Below are 10,621 nucleotides of genomic sequence, written 5' to 3'. Positions count from 1 at the left end.
CTTGTCCAGTGACTAATGATTGGATAAGCCAAATGATAGCAATCATGACATATTTTTCTGTATTTCTTGGGTGGCAAAATTAGGGATAATTGAAAGACTGTGAGCTCCATTGGTGTTAACTCCAACTCAAGTGAACCAGAAGAAGGGTGAGATCCTTTTGGGGGTAGAACCAAGAAGATGCTATTACATCTTCAACTGGTTCTCAAAAGAAAAAAAATACATACAACACACTTTTAAGTTTAATATGAATGATTAACACTTTCTCCATCTTTTCTTAAATCTAAATGATACATAAGACAATAAATCAAGAGCTGATTTATAGCATCTGCCTATTTCCAAGGTGTAAATGCTCACACTGAAAATGTAATACTTAGCTCTCCCAAATTAATAAGACCTGTCTCTAGCTAACACCTTTGATAGACTCCTGAGGAAGACATGACAAGAGTCTAAGGTTTGGACTGATATCATTGGAGGGAATATGAACATTTATGAGATTACAGGTCCATTGTATCACAAATGGAGAATGCATCTACTCTGGGAGGTTTATCTACTACCAGAAGAGAGCAGTAACAGGAATGTCAAGGGAACTGGAGCATTGAAGAGCAAGCTATCACTAGGAAGATCATAAATGATCAGATTGGCCTCAACAGAGGTCAAATGCAAAGTGGCTAATTAGCAGCTTTGCAAAAAAATTGTATGACTCAATAGGGCTTAAATACTAGCCTGCCAATTGATTTTGTTAGTCATGATGCTAATGAATTTTGTTCTAATTATTTCATAATGCTTGCTATAATTCTCTTGTGATTAACATTCCCTTTTCTGTGCGGGAATAAAGGAACTGTTCCATAACCTATTTCATATTTGCATAATGGGTACCTTTTTTACTCCCTCCTTTTTTTTGTTTTTGAAAACTTACAGCTATGACCAATAGTAAAATTTCCCTGAAGTAGCTGGGGTGGAGGAAATGAGTCAATGAATTTGATAATTGGAGAACTTCCAATGAAACAGTGGAGCTTCTAAATAGTGACCTTAACAAGATGCACTGTCTGGGTACAGAGTAAGAAGGGCTTGGATACCCCCAACTTTTATGTATCTCAGCAGCAATTGTCTCTAGCTTCTGACTGACAAAGAGCAAATATCTCAGCAAGTGCTAGAATGCATACCAACCTCCAGTATAATATATTGAAATTCTCCTGATTAACTCTGCTAATATAAAGAATGCTGGACTTATATTCCAAACTTGTCTCTGCTACTTGTTAACTATGTGAATATGAGCAAACGTTTGATTTTTCTGAGTCTTATTTTCCCTGTCTGTGTAAGCAAAATGAAACTCACTCTATCTACTTCATGGAGTATTTTATTTTGTCTGTTTAATAAACTCTAGAGTCAAGATTTAAGAATTCAGTCACAAAGGAATGCTCTTTCTGTGTAGCATTTCTGTGTCAGCCGTGTTTTACTGTGGGCTGAGGATGGCAATCACTGGTCCAGGAGATAGTCTTGGTATCCTTTGTATTCCAGAAAAGTCAAAGTCCTCTTGAGGGAGCTCCTGGTCTGAGTGTTTTATGACAAGCTTTCATCAACTAATATTTGTCATGGAAGCCTCTGAAGAGGAAGAGTTGTTTCACCATGGTGGTTGCAATCATCTGTTACAACTAGTAAAACAGGAACAGAATAGAGGTAGTTCATCCTGATTAAAATGAGAAGATAAGCAGGTCCCATATCTTTCACAGCTGTGGGTGTGAGATGTATTCCTAAACAAGAGATGAAGGCAATAAAAAAAGATAAAGTAAATGGTTTTGATGATTTTGATTATATGAAATTGAAAGTCTTCTGCACAGACAAATTAATGTACCTCATATAAGGAAAATAATCAAGAGGAAAACAAGACTTTGCACCAAATATCTCAGATAAATGTTTGGCATTCATATCTAGATAACTAGATATGACCAAAAACTATTCCCTAGTAAAGGAATGGTCAAAAGAACTGAGCAAAAAGTTTTCAAAAGAAGAATTAGAAACTATTAACAATCATTGGAAAAGAATGTTCCAAATCACTAATAAGAGAAATACAAATCCAAACAACCCTGATGTTTTACTTCATACCCTATAAATTGGAAAATATAACAAAAGATGAGAATAGTCAATGTTGTAGGATTTGTGGGGAGAGCAAGAAGGGACTTCAGAGGTGAACTAATCCAATCTCCTCATTCAGCAGATTAGGAATACAGCAGTAGGTATCAGTAAACACTGGTTTATTAAAACTGGTTAGTTTGGATTAAAGAAGAACTTATAGGTAATTTGGGAATTGGGGAGGAAACCCTTACAACTAAGTGACTCAAAGGCAGGCTGGTATAGTGGGAAGAACATTGGAATTACAGTGAGATGGTCTATCTTCAAGTCCTGACCCCACCACTCATTAACTTTATAGAGCAAATCACCTAATCTCTCTAACCACCATTTTCATTTCCAAAATGTAGGCAACATTATTTATATTTGTCTAAGTATTTTTATGAGGATCAAATGAGATAATGTATGTGTTTGGTACAGAAAAATGTGTACATATATATATATACAGAGAGAGAGAGAGAGACACATATATATATATATATATATATATATATATATATATATATATATATGTTATTCTTTTGATAATCTCTAATTGTCTTCAGTGTAAATACTTAAGCAGATCTCTGATTTCAATGGTATGGGCATTCCTTCCACCAATGCAGATCATCATCCATTCGTGTCTTCTAATCCAATGAGATTCTTTTTCATTTTTGGCCATAGATCTTTTACAGTGAGCCACTTCCAAGTATGAGTTGGCTTTCTCCAAGCCCCTGGACAGTTGTGGGTACCAATGTAGCCGCAATGGGCCAGCCCATTGTTGCTACCCACCTCCCTTTCAGATCATAAATCCCCTGCATCATAGATGCTTTATGCCACTTCCTGGTTCTTTACTTGGCCTGTTAGAGGAAAAATATAATATAATATAATATAATATAATATAATATAATATAATATAATATAATATAATATAATATAATATAATGTAATATAATAATATAAAATATAATAGTAGGTCTGCTTGGACCCTCTATGATCTTGATCTCATCTACAACTAGTATCTAATAAAAGAACAAACTTTGTAAATAAGAAGGTGCACTATAATGAATGGATTGGGACTAGGTAGGATGATTCATGGAAGGTATGGGGGGGGGTGTTTAAGAATGAGCATGGTTTAATTGAGAAAACACTGAACTTGGAGTGAGGAGATGGTGGCTATATCCTGACTCTCACACTTACTAGTTGTGTGATCATAGGCAAGTTGTCTTAGTTCTCTGACCCCTAGTTTCTTCATCTATAAAAGAGTATATTAATACTTATATCACCAACTTAATATGATTGTGGGGGGGTATTTTATAAACTTTAAAACATTCTTTGAATGTGAGTAATTATTAATAAATTTGGGAAGGTATCATCCTCTACTCAACATTTATTCCACTTATGTAATCAGTTATCAGATCTTGTCACATCACCTTCACAACCTCTCTTTTATGCATCTCTTTCTCACCTTATATACTCACACAGTCAACACTTTGATGTAGACCCTAATTTCTTCTTATCTGATCTACTGAATAGTCTTCAGGTTGGTTTCCCTGTCTTAAGTCTTTCCCCACTCCAGTCCATTGTCCACTCACCTGCCAGTCATTTCCCTAACTCAATTTTCCTGCTCAATAAATTCCAATTGATTCCCTAGTACATACAGGATCATATATAAAATTCTCTGACATTTAAAGCCCTTCACACCATGGTCCCTTCTTACTTTTCAACCTTCTTATAGTTCACTCCCTCCACATACTCCACAATCCACTTACACTGATCTTCTAATAGCTTTCTTACAAGGCATCCATCCCCCAGTAGCCTGATTCTGCACTGGCTCTTCCCCATATTTGAAGTGCTCTCTCTCCTCACCTCTACCTCTGGCCTCCTTCAAGACAACTTACAAACCACCTGCCCCAATCCACTTCCTCAGCCCTCCTCCACTTCTAGGGCCTGACCTCTGAGAATCCCTTCCATTTAACTCTATGTATCTCATAGTACCTAATTATTGTCTCCCTTGCTATTGTGTGAATTTCTTGAAGGAAAAATCCATGTTTTTACCTTTCTTTGTTTCCCTTATCACTTCTTACAATCAGTGTCTGGCCCATGTCCAGTCATTTCAGTCATGTCTGACTCTTTATGACCCCATCTGGGGTTTTCTTTAATTGGAGTGGTTGGTCATTTCCTTCTTATTTTTAAAGTTGAAGAAACTGAGGCAAACTTAAGCTGGATTTGAACTCAGAAGAATCATCCTGACTCCAGACCCAGCACTCCATTCACTGGAACAAAGTAAGAAATAAAAAAAATTTCTTGTTTTAATAAATTCTGAAGCAGCTAGAGTGGGGAGTTAGGAAGACATGAGACCCTGGGCAAATCACTTAACTTCTGCCTAAAATTTCTTCAACTATAAAATGAGGATAATAATAATAATAATATAATAATAAATAATAATACAAACCTTACAGCTTTACATTTGTAAAGTGCTTGGCACAGGGTCTGGCCCATTGTAGGCAATATATAAAGGCTTATTCCCTTCCCTTTTTCTTCTCTTGGTGATTTACTGAGAGACTGGCAAAGAGGAGTAGAGGAGAGGTAATCCCAAGTGATTGTTTATTCAGTGATGTCACAGTCCAGAGTTTCTGAGACTCCATGGACCATTCCAAGATAATTAACCATGCTTCTAGCCCTTGAGGAGTCTTCTTTTCCTTTGCTTGTGATCTACTAGGGGAAATAAAATATAGAAACAGCTCTGAACAAGGTGGGCTGGTGAATGGCAATAAGATGGAATCAAAGCACTGTGGAACTTTAAAGGATGGAGAGCTCACTTCCAACATGTGGTTTGTACAGTCCCAAAGCATGGAAATGAGTCAGATTTTCGAATCTAGAATAAAAGCTGGGTTAGACACGAAGAGGGGTGGACCAGATGGGACTTTTCTGGGTAGGAATAAAAGGATACTTGTGGAAACTGGTGGACAACCATGAGAACAAAATCAGAAGTACAAAATCTCTGGTTGAAAAAGGACCTTGGTGACCATCTAGTATAGTCCATAGCCATAAAGGGGCTTCCATTAATAGCAAACCTGATGAGTGGCCCTCCAGCGTGGTCAAAGTCTTCCATTGAGGAAAGCAGCCCATTGCACTTTGGAATAGCCTGATTATTGGGTAGATTTTCCTGATATCTAACCTAAATTTGCTTCTTTAATTTCTACCCTCTTGGTCCAAATCTGGTCCAATCTAATCCCCCTTCCACATCATCTATCTTTCCTGGGTCAGACCTTCTTCTCCCACGGTTTACTAGAAGTGGTAGTATGTGGTAAAATAATGCTGCCCTGGGAGTTGGAAGACATGGGTTCTTATTCCAGTGAAGCTTGTGTATACAGATGATGAAATCGAATTTAAAGGATTTGTCCATAGTCACATAGCTAAAGCCAATGGCGGACTGGTCAGTGAGTTTGTATACACACATGTACACACACATAACAGCATGGGAGAACCCTCCTGGTGGATTTAAGAGATTTTATGGACAAGATGCACACAGGGTGGGTCTAAATGGGGTAATGACGGATAACGTCAGATGAAACATCACCCTCAGTGAGATTCTAGTTCCATTGGAGTATTAACATTTCAGAGTATTTTACTCAGGAATTTTTCCAGTTTTGAATTGATCTTTCCTCTCTAATCAAAATTTGTCAATTTCAGGTTATTTTGGTTGCTTTGTTATGTCCAACTCATAGGACATTTTTTCCCTACTAATTTATCATCTCGCACTAAATAGAGACATAAATACATAGGCATTTTAAAAAAAAGTAAAATTTTGTTTCTTGAGGCTGGAGACTATGTCTTGGGTAATATTCTCTCTACAAAACAATAGTCAGAGAAGTAGGTGAGAGCGGCCAAGTCCTGCTTCTGATTTAAAGAGAAAAAAAAAAGTTTGAAAGAAGTAATTAGATGGGAACGGCGCCGGGAAGGACGCCCCACGGCTGCAGCCGCTGCCAGCATGTTCCAGGAGCGGGGGGCCGAGGGCAGCAAGCCGAGCTCCAGGGTAATGAAACCCCCTGGAGGAAACTCAGGCAATCTCTTTGGAACTCCACAAGATGTTACTCCTTCAAATAGACCAAATACAATGGCATCTGATATCTTTGGAGCACCCGAGGAACCTCAGAATACACCCAAAAGGGTCAAATCCTCCAGGAGGCAAAGGAAGTGGTATCTTTGAAGAACCTACTCATGTACAGGCTCCATCTCGTTTGAATCCCCCTGGTGGGAAGACCAGTGACGCTATCTTTGGGTCTCCAGCACACCCAAACAAGCCCAAGGATCATATTGTTTTACATGAAGGTGAAGACAGAAAATTGCAACTTAGAGCTACAGAGAATACAACCATCTTCCAAAGAACATGATGAGAAATGTGACAAAGGAAAGGGAGGAACGAGCCAAAGAAACTGAGTCTAAACTCATGATTGACAACCATGAGCCCAGGTTGGGCCCTAGGCCTCGTTCTCACAACAAAGTCCTCAGCCCACCAGGTGGCAAATCCAGCATCTCACTAATACATCATCTTCGGACTAGAAACTCTTAGGGTGTCAAGATTTATAGTTTCTAATTAGTACAAGTTGGGGTGGAGTGGGGAGGGAAGGAATTGATGATTTATGTGAAGACTTTCATGTAGCTCGCTGCTCAAACTTGTCTTTTAGAAACATCAAGGGCTACATAGGACCGTCACAGAGCCTTTCGGGAAATAGAGAAAACAAATGTTGTCGGAGCAAGGAATTCTCTGGGTTTGCAACCAAGAATTAGTTCCAGATATGAGAGAATCTTTAATGAAAGAAAATGGGGAAAGAGTAAAATCTTCATAGGTACCAGGAACATCTGTGTTTTGGTGGGCAAATGTTCATCTAGGGATGGTCCTGTAGCAGAAATCATTGACAGTGTCACTGGGGAACTAAAAACCCATGTGAATGACGTGTTGTATAGCTGCCTGAGGGAATGCTCCCCTCCCTTTCTGGTAAAGGGATACGACTTGTGTTTCAGAAGGGTAATTAATCATTTACCTCAGAATCCTTAAATTGTAGTGATACAGGACCTTTACCTTTTATGGGAGCACTACTGATATTTGAGAAAACGGGTGTTAAATCTATTTGTGTCCTTTTAAGTTTGCCTTCATGATGCATTGTTCTTCAGACATCCTGTGAGGCTTTTTGATCTCTTTCCCACAACAGTCTGGGAAAGACTCACTAAGATGCATCTTGAAATGTTATTGCACTTGATTTGACCTCTACAAGTGCTTATTAATTAATTTTCATTTTCTCTTGTTTATGGATCTATCCTCCATGGCAGATTTTTGCCACCAGATCATCCGGGGCATTTGTAGCTTCTGTCATTTGGAAGGCTCTTGGCCTGATTTTAAATCCAGAGCTCTGTCATATATATGAGAGAAAGTTGGATCCTTTATTAACTGATTTTTAAAGTGAATAATATCTCCCCGCCATTCTCTCTCATAAGCCTTAGCCTTTGACTGCCTCTGAAGTCCACTAATTGTGAACAAACTACTTTCACAAACCACAATTCTTTCCTGACCAAGAGGAATAGGGCCTTATAGTCTTTTTTTTAAAGGCCTTATTAACCTATTTCTTTTTGATAATTTGGTTATTCATATTTTTCTAAGACTCTTTTTTTACTGTAAACAGTTGATGGGGAGACCAAATCACTGAGAACCTTTAATTCTTTGAAATAAACATTTTGGACAATATTTAAAAAGTCAATTTTAATACTGTTCAAATACCAGCTTGACAAACTGCTGATTTTGAAACCATATGTGAAACCTTAGTTATAGAGGTACACTGAAGAATAAACGGAGTCGCAAATCTCTACAATATTCTGTCTAGTGAAACTGGAATCATTAGATCTAGAAATTAACTAGATTGGTAGCATAATATCAAGTGGATAAATAGGAATTTTTCAAGTGGAAATAATGGCCTACAATTTTCTTGAAATTTTCTTCAGTCCAACTAAATAATAATAAACTTTATAATTCCATAAAAAAAAGAAGTAATTAGATAACAGTAGGTGAGGGAGGTGATGTGGACAGAGTCAAGATCTTGAAGATTGAGGGGGGAATGAAAACTATCCCAGTTAAAATAAACTTAGACTCAAAAATTCAAGATGAGAGAGGAGAATCATCAGGGTGAAATGAAAATCTAAGGCTTCCTCGACATTCCGTTCATATCATTTGATCCATGAGTGATAAACAAGCTATGTTAAGAAGCTGGAGGTCCCTTCCTGTATCAAGAGACCAGACAGAAATGTAGCAGTTATATGAGTTTTAATTTATGCTGGATCCCATGTCAATGCCACCATAGTAGAAGGAGGCAGCTGTTATCTAGGTCCAGAGGTGAAAAACACTATTTTCCATATTACCATTATGTTAATATTTAGTTTCTTGGACAGATGACTTATTGGCCTCAGAATTGAATAGGAGGAAGAAAACAGACTGACACACAAAGGACATCTGAGGACACCATAATGAAAACAAACAACATGGGAAATGCTAAACAATTTCTCTTTCCCTCCTGCAGGAACAAATAGCTCCTAAACATTTTAGTCAGTCAAGAATTCTACTTTTTTCTTGCTTTTTTTTTTTTCCCTTTGGACTGTAGTCAAGTCTCATGGGAGAAAGATTGTGGTTTTCTGCTGTCCTTCTTAGGGCTACTGGCTAATGGTATTTGTCTTCTTTGTTGTGGAAACATTTTTTATCCTTGGGGATCCTCCTTGATCTCCAGATACCTAGGCCAGTATTTGTAGATGGAATAATATATTTCAAATCCTAGTATTTTGTTGCCAAATTAGGTTAGGAAACTTTGGCTTAAAGATTATCTCTCCTAGAGGGTATTTTCAATTAATTAGAGACATTTGAACACTGAAAAGCTTTTAAGAAATGAGAAATAAATTTCTACTGAAGGTTAGGTTGGTAGGGACTGATTGGTATCTCTCAAATCGTATTAGGTAAGTATCTGTCTATCCGATCACTTTGTATATATCTGGATCTGAATTTAAAGGTGGCTTTGCTGAGGCTGAACTAGCAAATTGCCTGGTACCTTTGATGACCTCCCCAAAGCTACTCCCTGAGAAAAAAGACTTGTCATTTATATTTTTCTGGTGATACTGCATGGCTACAAGTTATGAAATAACTTCCCAAAAGAAATCAAATTCTTAGATTGCAAATATCTTATTGTAATAGACACATTTCTGCTCTGGAAAACTGAAGGGGAAATGGCAGTGGGTGTCCAGCCTCTGGATCCTGTCTGTCCTGCCACCCTACCCCCCCCCACTTATAGTACTACTATAGTCTTCTTCCTACTGCCTACTAGAGTGGGACTCTAGGCTCCCTGGAGATAGTGTGGGGCATTCTAGATCTGTCTCTGTCTCTGTCTCTGTCTCTGTCTCTGTCTCTGTCTCTCTCTCTCTCTCTCTGTGTCTCCTTCCTCCCTGTCTCTATGTCTCTTTATGTTTCCTTCTCTCTCTCTCTCTCTCTCTCTCTCTCTCTCTCTCTCTCTCTCTCTCTCTCTCTCTCTCTCTCTCTCTCTCTCTCTCTCTGTGTGTGTGTGTGTGTGTGTGTGTCTCCTTCCTCTCTGTCTCTATGTCTCTTTATGTTTCCTTCTCTCTCTCTCTCTCTCCTTCTTCTCTCTCTGTGTCTCTATCTATCTCTCTCTCTCCCTCTCTCCCCTCCTTTCTCTCAGCCCCCCATCTCTAATTCTCTCTTTCTTTATCTACACACACACACACACACACACACACACACACAAAATTATCTATCATCTATCAATCTCTCTGCAATATTTGCAAGTCTTAATTTTATGGTGTAACACAAAATTGTATTTTATCTCTAGTGATTCCTCCTTCGATCTACCCTTGCTGTATAGCATTGCCTTAGCTCTATCCTCCAGGAACAAGCAGAATAATCTTATCTTTCTCCAGGAGACAGCCCCCATACACTTGAAGACAACTCTGATGTCCCATTTAAGTCTTCTCTTAGAGGGATAAAACATCTCCCATTCTTTCAGCTGATCCTCATGTAGCCTGATTTCAGAGTACTTCCCCTATCCTAGTTACCCTCTCCTGGATACTCTCCAACTTGTAAAATCAATTTTATTTCACTTTTAGTTCTGAATTTCCTCTTCCTTCTCCCCTTACCTCACTCAATAAGAAAGTAAGAAAAACAAAACCCATTACAAATATAAATATATTTCCTAATGTAACTTGGTTCCCAGAAATGAAGCTCTGGGTTTATATACTCCTAGGTCAATCTTAGGACTTCCTAAAAGTCACTTTTTGGCTTGTGTCCCCAAACCTGCGAACATCAGAATTTGCCTGATTTTGCCTCCAGTTGAGTTTCTCCTGAGGACATCTGCAGGTAACTCATCTCCTTCTTCATAGAAAAAGTTAAAGGTCTCTCAGTTTTCTTGCAAGCACATAGTTCACAATGCATTGATAGACTTCATTAAAACTCACAGAGAACCAC

The 10,621-nt window shown here is 38.2% G+C and overlaps 1 long non-coding RNA gene and 1 pseudogene across 1 annotated transcript; one reads left to right on the top strand and one right to left on the bottom strand.

Moving 5' to 3' along the window:
- Window positions 1-1,356: 1,356 nt before the first annotated feature.
- Window positions 1,357-4,684, bottom strand: LOC141511154 (uncharacterized). Its single transcript, XR_012475270.1, has 3 exons — window positions 4,562-4,684; window positions 2,899-2,966; window positions 1,357-1,751 (listed from the first exon to the last, which is right to left on the bottom strand). It is a non-coding gene; the product is annotated as an uncharacterized LOC141511154 (long non-coding RNA).
- Window positions 4,685-5,838: 1,154 nt separating this feature from the next.
- LOC141511939 (jupiter microtubule associated homolog 2 pseudogene) lies at window positions 5,839-6,682 on the top strand (annotated as a pseudogene).
- The last annotated feature ends 3,939 nt before the right edge of the window (window positions 6,683-10,621 follow it).

This window comes from Macrotis lagotis, chromosome 2 (genome assembly GCF_037893015.1).
Source record: "Macrotis lagotis isolate mMagLag1 chromosome 2, bilby.v1.9.chrom.fasta, whole genome shotgun sequence".
Taxonomy (NCBI): domain Eukaryota; kingdom Metazoa; phylum Chordata; class Mammalia; order Peramelemorphia; family Peramelidae; genus Macrotis; species Macrotis lagotis.
Note: the sequence above shows the minus strand (reverse complement) of the source record. Positions and strands in the feature narration are given on the sequence as shown.